This window comes from Polyodon spathula, chromosome 4, assembly GCF_017654505.1.
Source record: "Polyodon spathula isolate WHYD16114869_AA chromosome 4, ASM1765450v1, whole genome shotgun sequence".
NCBI lineage: Eukaryota > Metazoa > Chordata > Actinopteri > Acipenseriformes > Polyodontidae > Polyodon > Polyodon spathula.
Window position 1 is genome coordinate 64,858,684 of NC_054537.1, and position 10,819 is coordinate 64,869,502.

Consider the following 10,819-nt stretch of genomic DNA (forward strand, 5'->3'; position numbering starts at 1 on the left):
TGAAGTTAGATTAAAATGTTTTTTTAAATGCCTCCCACTGATGCAAGACTGCCCTCTGCTGTTCAATTAGTGTAATTGAACATCAGATTTTTCCCCCCTTTTTTTGTTGGTTGTTTTTTGTAGAATATTACCTTGCATCCAATCTAAGAGGTCTATTTATCAATTAATCACCCCTATTTGCTAGTGATATGAAATTGTATTGAAAGAGTTACAAGTGTGGCAGGCTGGTGAGTGGATAGAGACCCAGAGACAGACTGCAGTTCAAAAAAAATAACTATTTTATTATAAACACAAAAATGAAAGGGCATAACTTTAGCATAACTGAGGCAGAAGTGTTAAAGGGACTAGGAGCTCTTAAAATAAACAAATCCCCTGGGCCGGATGAGATCCTCCCAGTAGTACTCAAAGAAATGAAAGAAGTAATTTACAAACCGCTAACCAAGATCATGCAGCAGTCTCTTGACACAGGGGTAGTACCGACAGACTGGAAAATTGCAAACGTAATACCGATCCACAAAAAGGGAAACAAAACTGAACCAGGTAACTACAGACCAGTAAGCCTGACTTCTATTATATGCAAACTTATGGAAACTATAATAAGAGCCAAAATGGAAAATTACCTATATGGTAACAGGGTACTGGGAGACAGTCAACATGGTTTTAGGAAAGGGAGATCGTGCCTAACTAACTTGCTTGATTTTTTTGAGGATGCAACATCGATAATGGATAATTGCAAAGCATATGACATGGTTTATTTAGATTTCCAGAAAGCTTTTGACAAAGTCCCGCACAAAAGATTAATTCTCAAACTGAACGCAGTTGGGATTCAAGGAAACACATGTACATGGATTAGGGAGTGGTTAACATGTAGAAAACAGAAAGTACTGATTAGAGGAAAAACCTCAGAATGGAGTGTGGTAACCAGCGGTGTACCACAGGGATCAGTATTAGGTCCTCTGCTATTCCTAATCTACATTAATGATTTAGATTCTGGTATAGTAAGCAAACTTGTTAAATTTGCAGACGACACAAAAGTAGGAGGAGTGGCAAACACTGTTGCAGCAGCAAAGGTCATTCAAAATGATCTAGACAAGATTCAGAACTGGGCAGACACATGGCAAATGACATTTAATAGAGAAAAGTGTAAGGTACTGCACGCAGGAAATAAAAATGTACATTATAAATATCATATGGGAGATATTGAAATTGGAGAAGGAATCTATGAAAAAGACCTAGGAGTTTTTGTTGACTCAGAAATGTCTTCATCTAGGCAATGTGGGGAAGCTATAAAAAAGGCTAACAAGATACTCGGATACATTGTGAAAAGTGTTGAATTTAAATCAAGGGAAGTAATGTTAAAACTGTACAATGCACTTGTAAGACCTCATCTTGAATATTGTGTGCAGTTCTGGTCACCTCGCTATAAAAAAGATATTGCTGCTCTAGAAAGAGTGCAAAGAAGAGCGACCAGAATTATTCCGGGCTTAAAAGGCATGTCATATGCAGACAGGCTAAAAGAATTGAATCTGTTCAGTCTTGAACAAAGAAGACTACGTGGCGACCTAATTCAAGCATTCAAAATTCTAAAAGGTATTGACAGTGTCGACGCAAGGGACTTTTTCAGCCTGAAAAAAGAAACAAGGACCAGGGGTCACAAATGGAGTTTAGAAAAAGGGGCATTCAGAACAGAAAATAGGAGACACTTTTTTACACAGAGAATTGTGAGGGTCTGGAATCAACTCCCCAGTAATGTTGTTGAAGCTGACACCCTGGGATCCTTCAAGAAGCTGCTTGATGAGATTTTGGGATCAATAAGCTACTAACAACCAAACGAGCAAGATGGGCCGAATGGCCTCCTCTCGTTTGTAAACTTTCTTATGTTCTTATGTTCTTAAGGGCCAAAACAAAGCAATTTAAACAAATAAAGCAAAAATACACTCATAAAAATAAAGCTTTCCAGGCTGGGCAATACCTTCACTGGATCCAAAACACCAAAACACCAAAACACCAACCTGCTTCCTCCACTCCCTCCTCCTAAATGAAAAGCAGAGGCCTCCTTTCATGTCAGGTGGCTGGGCGCTGATTGATCATTAATTAAACTAATCATCTAATCAACCCCAGACACCTGAACACAATGAACCCCGGCAGGTAGGTGAATTTAACCCCATCCCTGCCAATTTCTAAAGAGCAGCGCTGTGCTCTGCCACAACAAGTAATAACTTTTAGTGACAGAATCTGACATTCTTTTGGAGTGATATTGCCTGGTGGTGTGTCCTGTCTTAATTGCTGACTTTATTTTGGAATAAAGTGTAGATATTTTAGCATTCACTGAGACTTGGTTGGAACAGGATGAAAATGCATCGCCAATATATAATATATATTTTAAACACCTTCTTAAAATGCTAAAGAAGGGTCCGAAACATCCTGAAAATAAAATATTTTTTTATCTTGTAAACCTTTTGTGTAATTTAAAAAAAAAACGTTTCTTTTATATATATATATAATATATATATATATATAGTAGCTTTCGAGTTAAGAGGAATGAAAGCAATGAATAGAGAATAATAGGTAATATGGCGAAACATGTTTGCAGATACTGTACTTTGACATTTAAAATGTTGTGAATGTACAAGCCTTTGACGACTTTCACGTGATTTGATTAGCTCTTGTAATGCTAAAATTTGTATATTTCCCTATTACCCATTGTTCTCTATTCATTACTTTCATTCTCCTTAACTCGAAAGCTACTTGTTTTTACTTACTGTCCTGAGCTTTTCAGCAGTTGCGATGCAGTGATGAGCCCCAGACAGGACGAAACATGTTTGCAGATACTATGCTTTTGACTTTTAAAATGCTGTGAATTTTCTTTCTTGTTTTTATTCTTGTTTTTATTGTTTAAATGTATTCACTTTTATTGCTTATTGTTACTTTTTAATATTTGTCAATATTTTTATCTATGTAAATCACTTTGGGACAATTTACCATAAAAAGTGCTATATAAAAATAAAGATTGATTGATTAAATGAATGATTAAAACGCATATATACATATAATAATCGATCAATTTATTGTATTTTTGCAAATTCCCAACAACAGCCCTAGCCAGTCAAGCATGCTTTATAAAAATTATTCTAAACCTTTGTTATGATACAAAATCTTACAGATTTACCCAAGCGATGGTTGAAGAAAAATAAAAAGTAGAAGAAAAATAGTTGGAGCACAGGCTCATCTTTCAGTCACAGTTTTACAGGTTTTTTGTATTATTTTCTTGTCACCACAGGTAACCCCGACATTCTTACGTACAAAGGAAAACAAAAAGGTTTAAATAAAAAAAATCACAAAAAAACCTCCTGTTTCCCCAGAGTTCTGATCCAAAACTGTTGCAATCCAACAGCTCAATTTGTTTTACAACAAAACAAATTCGGGGGGCTCCCGACTGGCGTATCCGGTAAAGGCACTCTGCGTGGAGTGCAGGATGTGCCCCAGAGCCTGGACGTCGCCTGTTCAAGTCCAGGCTATTCCATTACCGACCGTGGACGGGAGCTCCTAGGAGGTAGCATACAATTGGTCGAGCGCCGCCCGGGGGGAGGGCCTAGGTCGGCCAGGGTGTCCTCGGCTCACAGCACACCAGCGACCCCTGTAGTCTGGCTGGGCGCCTGTAGGCTTGCCTGCAAGCTGCCCAGACACTTGTCCTCCAAAGCTGTAGTTCTGGGCTGGCTGCATGGTGGGCCTGTGAGGAGACAATTGCTGCTACACGTGCTGGTCAATTTAGACAATCAGTTAAAGTAATGTTTTTCACTTAACTAATCCTACCTATCCGCACCTGTAGCCTATTGCTCAATTATCTCCCCCTGCTCCTATCAGCATGTCTGTGAGCTGGCTCACATACCCTTTCCCTTTGCTTTGGCATAATCCTGGAATAGGAAGTGGAAGTTACTTCAGGAATTCTAGACAGCACATCAGCATTTACGTGGTCCTTACCTGCCTGGTGTTTGACCTCAAAACAGTGAGGCTGCAGGGTCATGAACCATCTGGTGAGGTGCGGGTTAGAATCCTTTTCCCTTTACATCCAGCATAGCGGGGTATGATCTGTGACACACTTTCTCTACTGTTGTATACTTTTGTTACCGGGAAAGGGGCTTTCTGCTTAAGTACATGATGGGGTGTTCTTCCCCATCAAAATCTTGTGCTAGGGCTGCCTCTAAGCCCACACCAGAGGACTCAGTCTGCAAGATAAAATCTTTCTCAAAGTCAGGGTTTCTCAATCCTGGTCTAGGTAGCAGGGCATATTTGAGATCCTGGAATGCCTCCTTACCCTTGTGATAACTGGATGGGCCTATTATTCCAGCCCTTGGTCAAATCTGTAAGGGGTGCAACTATAGTGGGGAAAAATGAGCTATAAATCACTGGCAATACCTGGCCAGCACTAAGAAGGCCCGAGCCTGCCTTTGGGCAGTGGGCCTAGGCTAATCCCTCAATGAGTTAATTTTAGTTTCTTGGGGTTTTACTCATCCACTCTGGGCATTGGGTACACATCAAACTCAGAGACAGCATTCAGTTTCCTGAAATCAATACAAAACCATATCGAGTTGCCAGGCTTTGACACCATTATCGCCGGGCTACACCATTCGCTATGTGATGCTCAAATTACACCTAATTCAAGCATCTTTCTCACCTCCTCCTTCATGGTCCCTTGTTTGGCTCCTGAGACCCGCAGATGGTGCTGTTGTACGTTTACTCCCGGCTCTGTGGTAATGTGATGCTGTACTAGGTGAGTGGCCCCTGGTACCTCAGAGAATCTATCAGAGTTAGCAGATCTCAACTTATCAATTCCCGTTTTTGTTCGTGAGATTTTCCCATGTAGGCACACTAGCCTCTGAACCTCGTTCTTTAACAAGGTTTCTTCCTCCTCCTCAAGCTCAACACTAAAAAATAAACATTCTCGTTCTCTCCAGGGTTCCAGTAAATTAGAGGGTAGATCTGATTTTCCTTTTTCCTGGCTGATGTACTTTATAGTTTACTGGTCCTACCTTTTCTACTATCTCCACTAACCCTGCCATTTAGCTACACATTTATGGTGATCAGAGTGGTCCAACACTAAAACCCTACCCCCACCTCAATTTCCCAGGCTCTCGCCTCCCAATTGTACTGCCATTCCAGCCTGTCTCGAAGCTGGGTGGCATACTCTGCTATGCTGTCCCCTCCAGCTGGCACTGCCTCCCAGGCCTCCCGCAAGACTTCTAGTAAGCCTCTGGGTTGCCAGCCAAACAGTAGCTGGAACGGGGTGAACTCTATTGAGGCTTGTGGGACGTCTCTGAAAGCAAACATAAGATATAGTAAAGCAGTATCCCAACATACCTTTTGAGGGTTCAGTTGAACCTCTGCACCAAACCATCTGTCTGGAGGTGTGTCACAAAGACGGCCGGAGTGGGTGGAGTCAGACCAGAGCCAGGAAATAAGCAACAGAGAGGTGTGGTTTGGTGGAGCTGAGCGAATGTTTTCGCTCGGCATTTAATAAACAGAACAGAAAATAAAAAGGTTGTACAAACAAACACAAACACAGGACATGGCACACGTCGCCAAAACAAAAAGACAAACAAAACGGACTAGACAGACAAACACGGTGAGCAGATACTTTAACTATTCTTTTTAACTTTAACTATGCTTTTTATCTTTACCTCCATCTCCAATCCCATTCTCCATTCACCGAACACCCAACCGCAAGTGGGTGAAAACATGCTGTTTTTATGCAGCTGTACCAAGACTCGATTGCTAATCAATCATTCAATTGGAGTCTCGGTACAACTGCACGTGAATTAATAAAGTGCAAGTCCCCGTGCTCACATATTACATTTTACTTGCACGTGAAGTGCTGTGCAATCCTTGTGCCTAAATACAAATATACATTTTAAACACTCGTGTTACACAGACCCCTTTATATCCCGTGTACCAATGACTATACACCAACATTAAACACACAGCATATAACAAATAATATACACAGGGGCGGGCACTTTGTCACAGGGTGGTACACCAAGGTTTGAATTGTCTTCATTTTTAGGAGGAGGCAGAGCTCTTTTGAGACTTAGGACATGAAGAGGGTTCCCTAGTCAGTAAGCACTTCCTTTGGGAGGTCCGCACTACAAAAAAATTGCATTAATTCTTAGCAATAGTTTTTGTGGCGGTGTTCTTTAAGGGAACCACCTCGCGATACCACCTAGCGTAGTCAAATAGGTCCAGTATGTACTCATAACCTGTTTTAGTTTTTGGCAAAGGGCCCACCAGATCTATACCTACCCTATCGATAGGGACCTCTCTAATGGGAAGCAGCACTGGGGATGGGATGGTATAAAATTTGCAAGGTATTATAACAGTTAAAAAAAATACTGTGGTAACCTTAATATCACGGTATACAGTACATCATGCAAGTTATAAAATAAAAGCTTAAATGAAGAAAGACTAATGCAAATCACTTTAATTACTATAATTCACAAAAATAAAACCAACAAATCACACTTCCTTTCATGGAATGATTTAAACATTTGGTATTTAATATTTTACTATGCCAAATCACTTGGTACATTTCTTTTTTATAAAGACAATCATGAAAAAAAAAACTAAAGTTGTACACTTAATGTTATATTACAACATTATTAAGATATATTTGTTCAAAATGACGTGGTGCTGTAGTTTGTTAAAACATTTTAATGTATAAAATTAAATAACTAAATAAATACTTTGTTTAGCTGATGGTAAATGGAATTTGGAAATGATTGCTTATTGCTTAAAACACAAACATGTACCACAGGTTATTATTTAAGAGCAGAGATGAGTTTTAAATTTTTTTAACCAGATAAATAAAATATGTATAGCAAAAAAAAAAAGTATTTTAATACTAAGCATAGTGTAATTTGTAAGTACTGTACGCCCCCTGCATTAGTTCTCTGGTACTGATGGCCCAATCTAATTGCACATAAAAATCGCAGTTGCCTTAATGTCTTGTCCCACAATAGAAACTTGTAATCAATATAAATAATACTACAAGTGGATTGTTAAGAGAGGCTACACACTATTATGCCATGTTCACCCGCCACAGTAGTTTGCTTTAACAATCACAAGTCTTAATTTAAAGTGCAACTGATTTGCTGAAATTTTATGTGAACTTCTCTTGGTACAGTGGTTCCATAATGTTATTTTCTGGTTTTTGTCTCTCTCACGCCAACACACTTCTCTGCAATTCAATGTGTTGTGGTCTCTGGCTACTTTCTGCTTTCCCTGTCTCTCTGGGCGTCTGCTCTTTCAGTCATTTATACACCCCTATACCATTTTTGGATCCAGCATGGGTGGTGCTTAACAATACAGTGCAATTTTATTTAATTCCCTAACATCACAGCAGACTCGGCTTGTGACATTCCCCCCCGCTAGAAATATAGTTGCCCCGAATACTCCAGCCTCCTTTTCCTCCACATACCTTAGTGGTCATAGTCCCCTCCCCTCTCATTGAGATCCCCAAAGAACCAATGGGCTTTGTCGAAGCTCCATTGGGCTTTCAGGAGTCACCGGTACCAGTATGTTCCATGGCCTGCTGGTCATGCTTTGCTTTATCCTTCTGTTATTGCTCCCGGGTCTGAGCCCCAGCCTGGAGTTATGCCCATCATGAGGTTGTCTGGTGATAAGTTACCTATTGCAAAACTGTACCCGGTTGATCCAAGGGCCTTGCTCCCAGAGCCAAATCAATCTTTCACAGGCCCCATTTCCTTGTGGATGATACAGGGTTGTCTGACTTTTTGTACACTTGTACATATGACATAACTGTCTAATCACGTTAGATTCAAAATTTGCTTTTTGGTCAGAATGAAGCTGTTCCGGACACCAGAATGGCTGAATGAGAGTTGTCCATGGTACATTTTGTGGTTGTTAATGCAGTCTGATCTTTGGTTGGCACCGCCCAAGCAAACCTGGAGAACACATCAACCATTACCAATATATTTTGTTGATGATCAGCAGGTCTTCCCAGTGTTAAATAATAAATGCCTCTTTTCTCCATTGGGCCTGAACTGTTTATGGGCTGCATAGGAATTCTGTTAACTGGCCCTTCTTTCGAAACACATATCTCTTAGCTGGCATTTCATTGTTCAACATCTTTAACCACAGTGTTCCAATAAAACCTCTTCTGATGGCCGATAAGGTTTATTTCTACACTCAGGTGTCCCACTGCTACACCAGTTATGACTGGGCAAGCGGAACAATAATTTGTAACCGGTTGACCTCTTCACCCTCAGTACATGTCCTACACAACAATACCCCCTTCTTTACCTGCAGTCAAGACCAGTTCTTTAATACCTCTCTTACAGCTCTAGACACCGCCTTCTGTATCTGTTCCTGTGGCGGAATCCCCAACCGAATTCAATACTTTACAGCCTGTGGCACACAGTCCTGTTCTTGCCAGACCACTCCTGGCCATTCTTCCTCAACTTCGGTGGGGACCCCATGTAAGACAGCAGGGACAAAAGTCGATATTTAATCTGAAAGGAGAAATTGGCGAGTTGCACCACCAGTTTAGCTGTTTCCAAGTGTACTAGCAGATCCCTGTAAAGATCATAAAGGGCATGTCCCAGAGATAGTCCTTGAATTTTTCCGTCACGGCCCACTTTATTGCTAGCAGCTCCAATTTAAATGAAATATAATTATCATGTTTTTTTTTCTGCAGTATGTAAACTCTTACCAGCATAGGTGATAACTCTGTTGTCCTGTTTGTACTTGTGCCTGCACTGCCCCTAACCCCCCTCCCCTCCCCCAAACTAGCGTAAAGCCTAAAAGGCTGGCTAAAATCAGCGTAAGCAAGTATAGGAAACTGCAACAAGGCTGCTTTCAAAGTATCAAAGGCCTTCTCACAGTCCCCAGTCCAAACTATAGGGGTTGTCTTCCGTGATCCTGCCATAGTTCCTACTAACCAGTTATGCAGTGGTCCGGCTTTTTTTGCAAATCCTGGAATAAAGCAACAATACTACCCGGATACGTTTGGTGGGTCTATTAAACTGCTGACTGAGCATTTTGGACCACGACACAGTGCTTTACTGCATCGGTTTCGATTTCGCAGCAGGGCTCAACAGCTTGGTGAGTCTATTTCCCACTATGTTTCAGCATTGCGCAAATTAGGAAGCATTTGTAAGTTCCTGACTTTCCGTGATGAACTGATTCGTGATCAGCTTATTGACAAAACTAACAATACTTGCCTGCATGAACGCTTGTTAATGGAATCTGACGATTTGTCACCGGACAAAGTGATGCAAATGGGAATGCAAGTAGAGGCTGCAGCACACGAAGCTAACCAGTTGGTAGCAGCTACAAACCATTTATCTCTATCTGAAACTGCAGTGCAGAAAGTTTAGGCTGCTCCACCATCTAATGCATCTTGCTGTAGAAATTGTGGATCTTTTCAGCACCCGACTGGTGCCACAGATTGCCCAGCTAGAGGTAAGCGCTGCAGAAACTGTCGCAAATTCAATCATTTTGTTCGCTGGTGCCGATCTGCAAGTCACTAACAGAGTGAAAGCCCAAGGGGCTCAGAGCCATGCCCACCAGTTACTATAAACACAGTGTCGCCATTATCAGCTGTTTTTCAAACGAGTGAATGTCTGCTGAATGGTTTTGCTGAAAACTGCTTGTGGACACCAGAGGAAAAGTTGATTAATGACAGAACATACTCCACTTTGTTCCCACAGATACCTTTGCAGCCTACCCCTGTGCATCTCTCTGGCTATGGAAATTCCGCTATTAAGAGGCACTGTCACCTTTCAGTTTAAGACCAAACAAAGTTACTGACTACTTTTCTTTTTTTTTTTGTGACGATTGAGGACTTGACCTTTTTCAGGCATTACATTTTCAGCTCGCAGACAAGCACAGCATGCCAGTCTTACAAGTCTGTCAATCATGGCAGCAGTAGTTTCCATAGCTTTTTCAAATCCTTCTGCAGGATTTTCAGCATTACCTAACTATTGATTCTTCTGTGCCTCCTGTCATTCAGCCTCTAAGCAGTTTACCCCTCTCCATGCGAGACCAGCTGTCAGCAGAATTACGTCTTCTCAGGACAGAAGACATCAATGAACCAATAGATGTCTCCCCTTGTCTCCCCTCTGTCAACAAAGCAGTTATACTGGATAAGTATCCACTGCCTACCGCGGAAAAGCACACAACCGATTTCTACAATTCAACCGTATTCAGCAAGCTTGACTTGTGGCAAGGTTACCTACAATTGCCTTTGGCACCAGAAGCATGGGACCTGGCAGCTTTCATTACCGATTGTGATGGAGAGAGAAGGAATCTGAGCTGTAAGTCTGCCTCCCAACCAGGAAGGACATTTGGTAAGGTTAGTGTTGCACCATCTTTGAGATGGCCAAACTCTGTGTTGCGGCAAAACTGGAAGTCAGACATCTTGGGAAGGGGTCTTCAATCCTGGTCGTGGAGGGCCGGTGTCCCTCCTGGTTTTTGTTCCAACTGTATTGGAAGCTTAATTGGTCCAATTAAGTAACAGAGTACAGTTGGAACAAAAACAGGAAGGGACTCTAATATAATACATTAAGATTTTTTGAAGTTGTTGAAGGGCACTGGTCTCCAGAAGGTCTGATAAATTTCTACATATGACTATATATTGATGGACACTACATAAGCAAATGAGATGTCCGTTTTTTTTGGAATATCATGATCCTTTTCAAAAAAGTATTTTAATATTAGCCTTTAATAAAGGAAAATGACTGCTTTGGTATGTGTGTGTGTAGGGGTTGCATGGTGGGTGTATGCATGCAGGGGCTGCATGGTA